We start from the raw sequence: 13,672 nt of genomic DNA on the forward strand, positions 1-13,672 counted from the left end.
TTTTAAATTTAAATGGAAAAGATAAACACTATTTAATCTATTGTTTAGGATAATAAAATTTTATATAAAATTATATTTTTTTATTATTTAAAATTTTTATATAAACTTGGGATTTTTTATTATTTAAAATATATATTTGAATACATAAATAAATTTAGTACCTCTATAAAATTGTGATTTTACGGGATTTTAGACCTATATAAAATTGTGGGGTGTATGTTATAGTCACAGGCAGTACACTGTGTATGCGTATGCTATATAGTCACCGGTACACTGACTGTTAACGAATTCGCTTACCCTCAAATTCACGCACTTTTGATAAAAGACGCTAACTCTACTTACGTCATAGAGGAAAAGTTTAAGGAATTCGGTTACCCTCAAATTCACGCACTTTTGATAAAAGACGCTAACTCTACTTACGTCATAGAGGAAAAGTTTGACCCGTGAGCGCTGTCGAATTCTGGTCTGTTTTATTGCTGTTTCAAAACATTAGAGGAAGTTCCATTGGAATTTCCCATCTGCTTTAATTTCCAGCCATGTGAAGCGAAGGAACGCCGAATGTGAAAACTTGGAGTGCAACGCAATTCACGTGCGGTCATTTGCATCTGATCTACAACTATAAATTATCACTTATAACCCATTGTTTTACAGATCTGTGACACTACTCCAAGTCGAACCATCGCGGCACACATCTGCGACACTACTCCAAGTCGACCCATCGCTGCACAGATCTGCGATACTACACCTAGTCGACCCATTTTCTGCCACTCTTTCATCACCATAATTGGCAATTAGTCTTTCCCTTAAAAGGAAACCATGATTTCCCCAGCAATGCTCAAGCCCTCTTTCCCTTTACCTTCTGCCACTGCGCCTATCTCTGCTTCTCACTTCTCCAACTTCCGCTACGCCCTCTCTGTGTCGCACCAGCGGAAATTAATGTGGGAGGGTCAGCAGTGGAATAATGGGGACAAGAAACCCTCTAATTGCGTCCGTCCTCTGACGGCCGTAAAAGAAGGGGCACCGCCTATCACAAGCGGAGAGGCGCAAACCCTGCCGACCATGCTCACGGAGCCAAATGTGTTGAGGCGTCGAAGCCCGAGAAGAAAGTAGCGGACATATGGAGGGAAATTCAGGGTGCGAACAACTGGGAAGGGCTGCTTGATCCCATGGACGACATATTGCGAAATGAGATCATCAGGTATGGCGAATTCGCCCAGGCCTCTTATGATGCTTTCGACTTCGATCCCTTCTCCAAGTACTGCGGTAGCTGCAAGTATAACCGCAGGGACCTCTTCCAAAGCGTTGGAATGTCGGATTACGGTTATGAAGTCACCAAGTATCTCTATGCCACTTCCAACATCAATCTGCCAGGGTTATTCCAAAGACCCAGCGTACAGAAGCTGTGGAGCACTCACGCCAACTGGATGGGCTTCATAGCCGTGGCCACAGACGAGGACGAGATCAAGAGGATCGGGAGGCGGGATATCGTGATCGCGTGGAGAGGAACAGTGACGAATCTGGAGTAGATTGCGGACCTCATGGATTATCTGAGGCCTGCGACATTGAACAAAGTGCATCCCCATCCTGACGTGAAGGTCGAGGCGGGGTTCCTGAATCTCTACACGGCCACGGAAAGCGACTGCCGGTTTTGTAAAAGCAGCGCGCGAGATCAAGTCCTGTCGGAGCTCAGGCGTCTGCTGCAGAAATACAGAGGCGAGAAACTGAGCATAACGATCACGGGTCACAGCCTGGGGAGTGCGCTGGCAATGCTGAGTGCATACGACATCGCAGAAATGGGATTGAACCAATCGGAGAGCGACGATGAGGCGGAGTCGACTCCCATAACGGTGTTCTCGTTCGCGGGGCCGAGGGTGGGCAACGCTGCTTTCAAGGATCGGTGCGAAGAGCTGGGGCTCAAATTTCTGAGTGGTGAATGTGCACGACAGCGTGCCTAAGGTCCCCGGGATTCTGTTCAATGAAAAGCTGCAGATGATGCAACAGTGGGTGGATAAGCTTCCGTGGAGGTACTGTCATGTCGGGGTGGAGCTGGCTCTAGATCACACGCATTCTCCTTTCTTAAAGCCCACAAACGACCTCTCCTGCTTTCATAATCTGGAGGCCCATCTACACCTCCTGGATGGATACCATGGGCAGAGTGAACGCTTCTATCTGACGTCGAGGCGAGATCCGGCTCTGGTAAATAAGTCGTGCGATTTTCTCAAGGAGCACCACATGGTCCCTCCCTTCTGGTGGCAGGACGCAAACAAAGGACTGATCAAGAACTCTGAGGGCAGGTGGGTCCAGCCCGAGAGAATCAGATACATTGAGGAACCCCATACAGATACGGATGAGCAGGAGGAGATAGATCTAAGGAGTTAGCCCGCCCGGAGAGGGAACACGCTGCAGAATCAGAACCAATGCCCAATACAATCAGAGTGTACAGTTTGACTTGAAACAACTACCATGAAACCATACACTAAAAGAAATAGAGTGTACTAATAGCAATCGATTATCAGCCTAGTGTAATGCCCAGTGATGTTAAAAACAATTTAAAACATTTTTTACCTCTAACATCAAGATACAAAATCTACGTGTTTGCCATGTCATTAATTTTTTTGTTTCCTTATTTTATTTTAGTAGAGGGGATGTGTTCTTACTGTAAAAATAAATCTATATATATAACAATAAATGTTTATAAAAATAAAAAAAATAAATCTAAAATTATATATATATATTAATTAATTCAACATATAGGTAACAAAATAAAAAAATTTATTTAAAACTTTAGAAAAGAAAATAGTAAAAGTACAAAATTTAAAATTAATATATAATTAAAAAACAAATAATAGAAAAGAAAAAGAATAGTTATTTATAAAAATGAAAAAATCAATAATAAAAAAAGTGCAAAAGTTTATGAAAGAAAATATAAGGCTGCAAAGATCCTGAAATATTATGAAATAAAATGAATAAGTTAAAAATATAGTAAAAAGGAAAAGAAAAGGATACACCATAGTGGAGGAGAATTATTAATCTTTTTGTTCATCATTCCTATTTAGCTTATTAGACTTCTTTTCAATTTCAACTAGATAAAAATGATCAAACCTTAACAAAAAAAACTCTCTATTATTATCCTAATAATAATAATAATTATTATTAAGAATTATATAATAATTATTATATTATTAATATAATATAACGTTTAATAATAATAATAATATATTTATAAAAATAAATATCATATTATAAAATATTATTACATTATAATTATGATAATAATTATAATTATACTAATAATTTTTAATATTAATTATTATATTATAGAAATATCATAATATATTAGGATAGTATAATAATAATAATTACATTATTATAACAAATTAAATGAATTATTAATACTATAAACTCGAGGCATTAATATTATAAATTCCAAGGATTAAAAGCACAATCAATTAATAAACTAGGGATTACTCAAGGATTAATAAATTAATATTATAAGCCTTATACTATAAACTCAAGGTATTAATACTATAAATTCCAAGGATTTAAAACACAAGCAAGCAATTAATAAACTTAAAAGATTAATAAATTAATAGTATAAACCATAGGCATAAAAAACCCAAGGGATTAATATTATAAACCCAAGTGATCAACAAACCCAATGGATTAATCAACCCAAAAAATTATTAATATTATAAAACTAAGAGATTAATATTATAAACCCAAAAGATTAATAAACCCAACAAATTAATATTGTAAACACAAGGGATTAATATTATAAAGCCTATATATTGAAAAACAAAGTGATACCAATAAAAAAAACCCTACAAATTATTAAAATCAAGGCATTCATATTATAAACCCTAGGGATTATAAACCCAAAGGATTAATATTATAAACCCAAGGATTAATATTATAAACTCAGGGATTAATAAACCCAATGATTAATATGATAAATTTATGGGATTAATAAACCCAAGGAATTATTAGTATTATAAACCCAAATGATTAATAACCCCAATAGTTTATTAGTATAAACCCAAGGGATCAATATTTTAAATCCAAAGGATTAATAAATCCAAGGCATCAATATTATAAACCAAGGAATTAATAAACCCAACAGATTAATATTATAAACCCAAGGGATTAATATTATAAACCCTATGGATTAAAAAATAAAGGAATAAATACTAAAAAATATAGGGACTATTAAACCCAACGCGTTAATGATCTGCTTCCCTTTGTCATTCCCATCGTCGGGTTCTAAATCAAAGTCAGAGTATGCATCTTACTCAAAAGCCTTCATCTCGGCCACCAGTGACTGCTTGGCCTGACACTCACTTGTGTTGTGAGTGGAGATCTTATGGAGCTCACACCACGTTCCCGTGTCATTCTTTGTCTTTGTGGTCTTGTTCTTTGCTTATGGCTTCGACGAGTTATCCTAGGTCACCCCGCCTTAGCTTTTCCCTTTGCTCTATGGTTTGGGGTGCCTTTCCCTTGCTTCGGATTCACAGATCCAAAGTCTCGCCTTTTATGTTTAAACTTATGCTCAATCTTGACGGTGTATAGGTATGCCGTATCGAGTGATGAGATTTCTAAGAACTCCATCTCATCTTGGATATACCTGTTTAGGCATCTGTAGTACTTGAGTACCAAATGTTTCTCTGAATCCTTAATACCCAACTCCATTCAAGGGTATGGAAAAAATTGGTAAACTCTTGTACGTCTTGGGCGCTTCCCTGTTGCAACGTGGTCTACTTTATGTATTTATCCTCATAGCTCCCGAGAGGGTAGTACTGATCCTTGATGGTGTCCTGGAATAAATTCCAAGTGGGTGCGACCGGAAATAGTGAGGGTGTATTTTCATCCTTCTTGTCATAGTAGGTTTCCCACTAAATCCTTGACATGGGGGACAACTTTGAGAAGTGAAAAAGTAATGTTTTCCCAGCTAGAAAAATCTTGAAAAAAAATATCCTTCTAGCCGATTTAACCATTTATCTACAGCATCTTCATCTATCTGACCCTCAAATATGGGTATGTCGAAGTTAACTTGTACTTTAAAGGCTGTGGCACTTCCAAAGTAGCTTCTATAAGGAGATGCATCGCCCTTGGTTAGCCGCTGAAGGTTCTGGACAAACTTGTCCATCATCGTGTTCCTCTGTCTCTCGAGGGCTTATCGAGAAATATTTTGAAATGATCTCCTACCCCCTCATCTTTCTTCTCTTCTGCCATGGGAATCCATCGGGATTTGTGAGGCTGGTCTTGTAAAGGTTTGACTAGTTCGAGTCCTAACTCCTGATATCTTGACCTCATTGGGGACAGGAAAAAAAAAACAGAGAAATATAAGACTGCTCTAATACCACTGATTTGAACTTAAATAGGAAGGTAATATATTATAGATATAACCATAAATATAGAGATGCAACAGAAATAATACTCATTTCATTAATATCAAATACTGAAATATGCTTACAAAGAGAATGGAAATAACGCTAACTCGGGCGATGGTAACTTATCTTTGAGAAGAGATGTGGTGGCTACATGCCTCTATTTGTGTTACAATGAGGCCCAGAGTCCTATTTGTTATTGAGAAACAATGAAAAACCCTAAACATCCAAAAACCTAACCCTACGAGATGAAGCACCAAAACGATGGGCCCCGTTTGGGTAAATTGGTACATCAACTTCCAGGGGTCATAACTTTGGCATACGATCTCCGTTTGACACTCAAAATACCTAGGTTGGCCTCGATTTTACCAAAAAATGTCGTTTAGGGTGATGGCCAAGTGGAATAGGTGGGCAGCCACCAACATCCACCTAGATCACAGCATCCCAAAGAAACAACATGAACCACAGACAACACCACACAAAGCACCTTGACCTGCAACAACAATTTCCTCACTTGAAGCTTCCAGAGAGGAGAGCATCCATAAGGTGATAGCTTTTGCATAGTCTATGATGTTTTCACCACCCTCACACAATCTCATAACCTGAATGCAAAACAATGCCAAAAAGTAGAGCGCCCACCTTATAAGTTAGTGCATCCTTCTTGAGCGTTCTTAGCCACTTCTCGAGTTTTCCAGGCCACCTCTGTTTTATGCCTTAGATGTCCAACACATAAATTATCTCCCTATCGCACGTCGTCACGAGTTTCCAAGTCCACCACCCCCATGAGGGTAAGAAATTAATATTAGAAACCAAAGGGATTAATATTATAAACCACGAGGATTAAAAACCCAAGTCATTAATAGTATAAACCCAGTGGATTAACCAACCCAAGAGATAATATTATAAACCTAAGTGATTAATTAACCGAACGAATTATTAATATTATAAGATAAATGGATTAATGTTATAAAGCCAAGGATTAATAAACCTGGCCCATTAATATTATAGACCTGAGTAGTTAATAAACCTGGAAATGATTAATGTTATAAACCTTAGGGATTAAAAACCTAAGGGATTAATATTATAAACCCAAGGGATTATAAAACTATGGTAATAATATTATAAAACCAATGCATTAATAAGCCCAAGGGATTAATAAACCCTAGGAATTATTAGCATTATAAACCCAAGGGATTAACATTATAAACGTAACAAATTAATAAACCCAAGAGACTAATATTGTGAACCAAAGGGATTAATAAATCCAATGAATTAATATTATAAACCCCGGGATTAAAAAACCAAGGGATTAATATTTTAAGCCTAAGGGATTAGTAAACTAAAGGCATTAATCTTAAAAATCATAGGGATTAAAAATAGAAGGGATTAATATTAGAAACCTAAGGAATTAATATTAGAAATAGATGGAAAATTGGAAGGGTTTGCTAAATCCACATTTAATGATACTATTAATAAAATTAATAGATTAATAAACACTAGAGATTAAAAACCCAAGTGATTAATATTATAAACCCAAAGTATAAATAAAATGAAGGGGTTAATATTATAAACCCAAGCGATTAATATTATAAACTACAGGGATTTGAGCCCGAGGGATCACTAAACGCACATGATTATTATTATAAATCCAAAGGATTAATAACCCAAGCAACTAATATTATAAATCCAAGGAATTAATAAACTGAAGGATTAATATTACAAACCCAAGGGTTTAATAAACCCAAGGAATTATTGATACTATAAACCAAAGGGATTAATATTATAAACCAAAGAGATTATTAATATTATAAACCCAAGACTCCCGGATGCGGGTGCTTAAGGTGAGCGGAGGACAAATGGGGAGTCACATGGGCAGGGGTCAGCCCATGTGTGACACGCAGTACTTCACGGGATGTAAGAGAGGTTCGCATGCTGGAATATCAACGAGGGCATTAATGCTGGTCTTGTCTTCCATAATTCGTCTCCTGGCTAACTGTGCGATGGCGATTAATAAACCGGGAGTTCCTGCTACACTTGCGCATTCTTCTGCAATTGTCTGGCATTCTGCTGCAACACAGGCGCATTACTCGGTGGAGCGGGGGAATGAGCAAGGGCATTCATGCTCTGTGGCCAATTCAGGGACTGTCACAAGCTTGAGAGCAATTCCCAGGCGTTGTGAGCCAAATTCGGCGGCCCCCGTCCTAAATAATCCCTCCTCTCTGGGTTTCTGCAAGCGGGTTCTTCTTTATCCAGCAATGCGGGGTGAGAGACTGAGAATGTGCAGTAGACGCGGAGGGTCTCGCGAACGGGCTACCACTCAGAGGCCTGCCCCCATTTCTCCTTCCTCCTTCGTCGAAGTTACGTCTGAGCAGCAGCACCTCCATGGTAACAGAGCCGGACGAGGCAGAGGGCTGGGGAGCGAATGCATAATTGATTGTGGACATGAGGCGCATCCTACGGTTAGGTATCGAATACCCTGCACACTCGCCAATTCTACTTTTATTGTCTCTGTAACTGTTGAGCATTGTAATATTTTCAGAGATCAGGTAGATGCAACACTGGAAAACCCACCTCAAGTTCAAGGGACAGTGCCTATAATTGACCTGCAACGCCCTGTTAGGGAAAGCTCCCCCTTAGCTACTCCAGCAGCTCTTGCGGGTCCAAGCGAGCCTGTTCAGGGTCTCCCTTCCAGCGCGGTGGTCCCTCTCTCTGATTCTGACGACTCTCTGCAATTTGGGTGCCGAGTTGAGGAAGCGCCCTACACCACGGACGATGAATGATCAAGTCAAGCAGTTCACTCTCGGTAGCCTAGGCCGCAGGAGCATCACTCTGTCTTTGAATCCTGTGTTTATGTATCAGTTCGGCAGTATGGGTCTGTATGTCTATGTGTCAGTAGTATGGGTCTATATGTCAGTCAGTCCATGTTTAAGCGGTGCTCATCATCGCCATGTTTGTCTATCTCAGCATGTCCCTGTTACGTACTGTTTAGAGTCACTGTTTCGAGTCTTAGGAGAAGACACAACAGAAGATAGTAATCCAAATTTTGACTGTGTTCAATTTTGGAAGGTGTAAATCTGGGCAAACTGTCAATTTCTGGGCAGGATTTACAAGGCCATGGCCTTGTTGTAACTCTGATGTAATTTTTGACCTTTTTGTACTATAATAGAATTAGCCTTATTCAGAAAAAAAAAATTATAAACCCAAGGGATTAATATTTTAAATATGAGAGATTATTAATAATTTAAACTCAATGGATTAATATTATAAACGTAAGGATTAATATTATAAACCCAAGGCATAAATAAACCTAAGGGATTGATATTATAAACTCATGGGATTAATATTATAAAGCCTAATATTTAACCCAATATAATAAACCCTTATATTAAACCTTAATATTATAAACCCAATACAAGAAGCCTTAATTTTAAACCCTAATTTTGTAATTTTGAGAGGGGATATTGAATAAATTGTAATGTAATGTAACGTTGCGACAATGAAAATTAAATTGATTCTTATCTTGTGATAATATTTATTGCAATTTCGATGTTGGATTGATTTTTGTACCATTCAAACATCACAAATTAAAGCCCCATCGTAGCTTCGCAATGTGGTGTTGAAAAAGTTGCAATGTATATTGTTTGTCACATTGCGACAATATTTGTCACAATGCGATGTTGAATAGAATTATTCAACATTCAAACATCACAACATTAAACCATAATGTTATACCAAATATTATAAACACTAACATTATCAAACCAATATTGTAAACCCTAACATTAAACCCAATATTATAAACCCTAATATGCAACCCTATTTTTCTAATTCAACAATGCAACTTTGAATAAATTGCAATCTAGTATAAATCACCAAGTTTTTGATGCAAGTCATTATTAGTTGTAGGTTCATTTTCATGGATACTCCGTTTCAAAAACAAGGAAGTTGTTCCTTGGCTACCGTGATGGAAAATCATATTCAACAACAATATCAAAAACCAAGGACGGCTTCCAAATCAATGGTCAAAATGTCTTAGTAGATGTAAATCATATTGATGTGTATCAACATTACAAATACATGGATGGAACCAATCAACATTAATATTATAAACCAGAGGAATTAATATTATAAATCCAACATATAATATCAAACCCAAGGGATTATAAACCCAACGGATCAATATGTTAAACACAAGGATTAATATTAAACCCTAATATTAACATTATAAACCCTAAGATTAATATTTCAAACCAAAGATTAATATTATAAACCCTAAGGTTAAGGGATCAATAAACCTGATGGATTAATGTTAAAAATCCAAGAGATTAATATTAAAAACCCAAGAATAAATATTAAACCCCGAGATTAATATTATAAACTATATGATTAATACACCTAGATTAATATTATAAACTATATGATTAATACACCTACCTTAAGAAAAATATTATAAATACTGATATTATAAACCTTAACATATTATATATTATTATACATATCAGGGATTAATATTATAAACCCAAGGGATTAATAATATTAAAAGCCAAAAAAATAATTAACGCATTAATTTTTATTGTTAAATTAACACATTAATATGATTAAATGGTAAAATATTTCCATTCAAATAGATATATCAAAAATACTTAGAAAAATATATTTTTATTAAATTAGTAGATTAAGTTAAAACTATTAATCTTTTACATTTAAAAATTCTTAGTATTACACAAATGTATATTTATGCTAAATTTATGTTAATTACAAATTATGTCTCATATATATATATATATATATATATATATATATATATATATATATAAATCTTTAATTTAAGTGAAAGGGATAGGCATTATCTAATTTATATAGAGCAAATGAATGTTTTTTTTTTTTTTTTTTTTTGTAAAATGATTATATATATAAGTACGGAAGTAAATCTCTTTACATTTATGATAGAGTGAAAAATAGATAAGTGTGTTAATATATTTATATCATGTTAAGTTTTACATTTATGATAGAGTGAAAAATAGATAAGTGTGTTAATATATTTATATCATGTTAAGTTTTATTAGTATTACCAGTTGAGGATGAGGCTTATTATCAAGGCCACCCATAATCAAACTTTATAGAGGATGTTGCACTAGTGCTAGGGGAAGAGACATGCTAAAACAAGTAGTTATCTTAGGGTTGGTGTGATCCCCAGGTGAAATGAGACATGCTAAAATCCAGTCAGCTTAGGGCCGGTGTGATCTCCGGGTGGGCCAGCTTAGGGCCGGTGTGATCTCCGGGTGGGCTGCTTCTCAAACCATAGTTCAAGCCAAGAGAGACACAAACAACTTAGAAAAAAATGTATATCATAACATCTAAAAACACATAAACTAACATAAACTCATCTTAAATCTATATGTATTAAATATTGAAAACATCAAATTTTTATTATTTTTAATTTTAGATTATCACATTATATACAATTAAGTGGTAAGATATTTATATCTAAATAAATATACATACATAGTTAGAGAAATATAATATTATTAGATTAATACATTATATGAAATTAAGTTATTGATTTTTTAATTTTATAAAATTTAACTTACATATATCTAAATTTATTATTTAATTTAATATACATATATCTAAATTTATAATAAATAAATTATGTAAATAAAAGGGATAGATATGGTATAAAAGGATATGAAATTTGTAATTTTAAATGAAAGGGATAGACCTTGTCTAAAATTAGAGTAAATGTTTTTTTTTTAATTGGTAATTGAATCGGACAAGATTGTATTCTATTTATTATATATATATATATATATAAAACATTATGTTGGAATGAAATGTTGTTCGAAATATAATTTAATATTGAATATAATAATGCATATTTTTTTATTTTGAAATGTATTAATTTATTTTGAGTAAATTTAAAAGTTGAGACAAATATATATTTTCATATATGTTTTAAATCAAATGATTTAAATTATATTGAAAATTAACATAAAGATTTTTTATATTTTTAAAATTATTATAAAGCTCTTTATATTTTTAAAATTGTAGTGAGAAATGCTTTACAATCTCATGTAAGAGAAATTTGAGAAATTTGTTATTGTATATTATTATTATATTGGGTGACTTTTTATAATTTAATAAAAGAATATGTTGCCATATTAATTTTAGTTAACTTTATAATTTAAAAATAAATTTAGTTTACACATTTTGGTAATTTTATGTAACATTATGTTAACAAACTCAAGATTAGTTTACCTAATTCAATATTAGTTTACCTATTGTTTAAATAAAAAGCAAAGGAAGTGGGTAAATATAAAGAATAAGATTTAGGTAAAAATTCAATTTCAAATTTTGAAAATTATTATTCATCAAATAAAAAAAATATATTAAATTAATAAAAATTAATATGCATATGTTTAACTTAAAGATAACACAATTATATTAAGTTAATAAATATAGTATTATAAATTAATAATGTGTTATAATTTTAATAAAAAAGATTTGTAGGGAGCTTTTAAGTTAGTTATATATGTGTGTGTAAGAGTTTGGAAAAGAAACTAATATAAAAAACATACCAATTATTTTTTGTTTTTATAATTTTTTTATTAAGTTATATATAATTAAAATTAAAATTATATATATATATATATATATATATATATATATATATATATATATATATATATAATTTGAGTCATGACACCCTTTTCCTATTAAGTAAATAGATATTTGTATTGTAGGCATTACATTACATTAAAGACTTGTCCATTAGTTGAGATTAGTTGAGATTACCTAGTGATCTATAAGCCTTAACAATCCAAAATTCTATTTATTAAAATAAGTTTTCCTTCGCATGATATCTTAATAAATTATTTTAAATGATAATATTTTTTTATATAAAATTATTAATGATATTATATATCAAAATAGTATAGTTATCATGTATATTTTTAAAATATCTCATTGTAGAATTTATGCAAATTATATGTATATCCATGTTAATTTATTTATTTCAATATCAATTTGATACATATGTATATATAAAAATAAAAAGTTGTGTGTATATGTTTGTTAATAATAATATAATATTTTAAATTTGTTAGAATTGTAAATTTAAATTGTGTATTCTGCCCAATCCAATTACCCAATAAAAATAATTACTCCACACAACCATTTGACTACGAAACACATGCTTGTAACATACCCCGGTAACCTCACATGTAAAAGCAGAGAGTTAGAATTTTTTACACAAATTACCCGTAATTATCAAAAATCACTACTCCACATTCCTCATTAACCATTAGATATAATGTTCATTAGTACATAAAGTAAATTGCATTAGAGGACAGTAAGTTGCATAACCATTGACAACCACTATGATTTTCACATCAAATAAGGAATCAACACCATCAAGGATTCAACACGATTCAACACCATCAATCGGACACAATAAGCAATCACATCATTGAACACCGATATACCCTAGAAACCCCGTAGAGTGAAAACCAGCAAACGTTTAAGTTTATTATTAAACGCTCGTGACGGTTTTCACCCCTCACTCAATGGATTATAAGGGATTCCATCCCTTATCCATTGTTATAAAATATTACAATGAAATATCATTAAAATGTCACATAACTAGCTAAAAGCTATTACATTTTCCATGAAACCCTTTCCCTACATATCACCACTCTCTACATCCTTCTGGCATGATTGTTCTATGATTGTTCTATCAATGTACGATCCCACAACTCGTACTCATGAGCATGGACCATTAGTTCTTTACCTACCACAATGTTAAATACCATTTTTCTTTGGCACAAACCGCCATCGTTTCCTGTCATTGTTGTCGTCAACAAGTTTTGGCAACAAGATTAGATACAATATTAATCAGTCTCTAAAAGTGATCTTTTAACATCTACTCATGTGCATGAGTTGTAAATAGAATATCACAACATGCTTCTTCTAACAACATTGTGCACAAATAATTATCAAGCATGTCATAATAATTAACTAGTACATCTATTCAAGTAAATACTTGTTTTTACTTTCCACAATTCTTATTCACACTAATGCATATTTCTCTTTAAAAGATCTAACCCAATAGTTCTACAAATCCATGTTTCTCTTTAAAATATATAACACAATAGTTATATCTTCATACATGTAATAAACTATTGTTTGTATGCTTTTGCATATGTGTTCTTTTCACATAATTATTTTTCAAGAACCCCACATAGCTCTCTATCATTTATGTACAAATTTATTATGCTTTTGTTTCCATG

The 13,672-nt window shown here is 33.2% G+C and overlaps 1 pseudogene; it reads left to right on the plus strand.

The window, feature by feature from the left end:
- Positions 1 to 515: 515 nt before the first annotated feature.
- Positions 516 to 2,584, plus strand: LOC149264511 (phospholipase A1-Igamma1, chloroplastic pseudogene; annotated as a pseudogene).
- Positions 2,585 to 13,672: the final 11,088 nt, after the last annotated feature.

Source organism: Pinus tabuliformis, chromosome 6 (assembly GCF_031772625.1).
Source record: "Pinus tabuliformis cultivar Carrire ecotype Pingquan chromosome 6, CPIR1, whole genome shotgun sequence".
Taxonomy (NCBI): Eukaryota; Viridiplantae; Streptophyta; class Pinopsida; order Pinales; family Pinaceae; genus Pinus; species Pinus tabuliformis.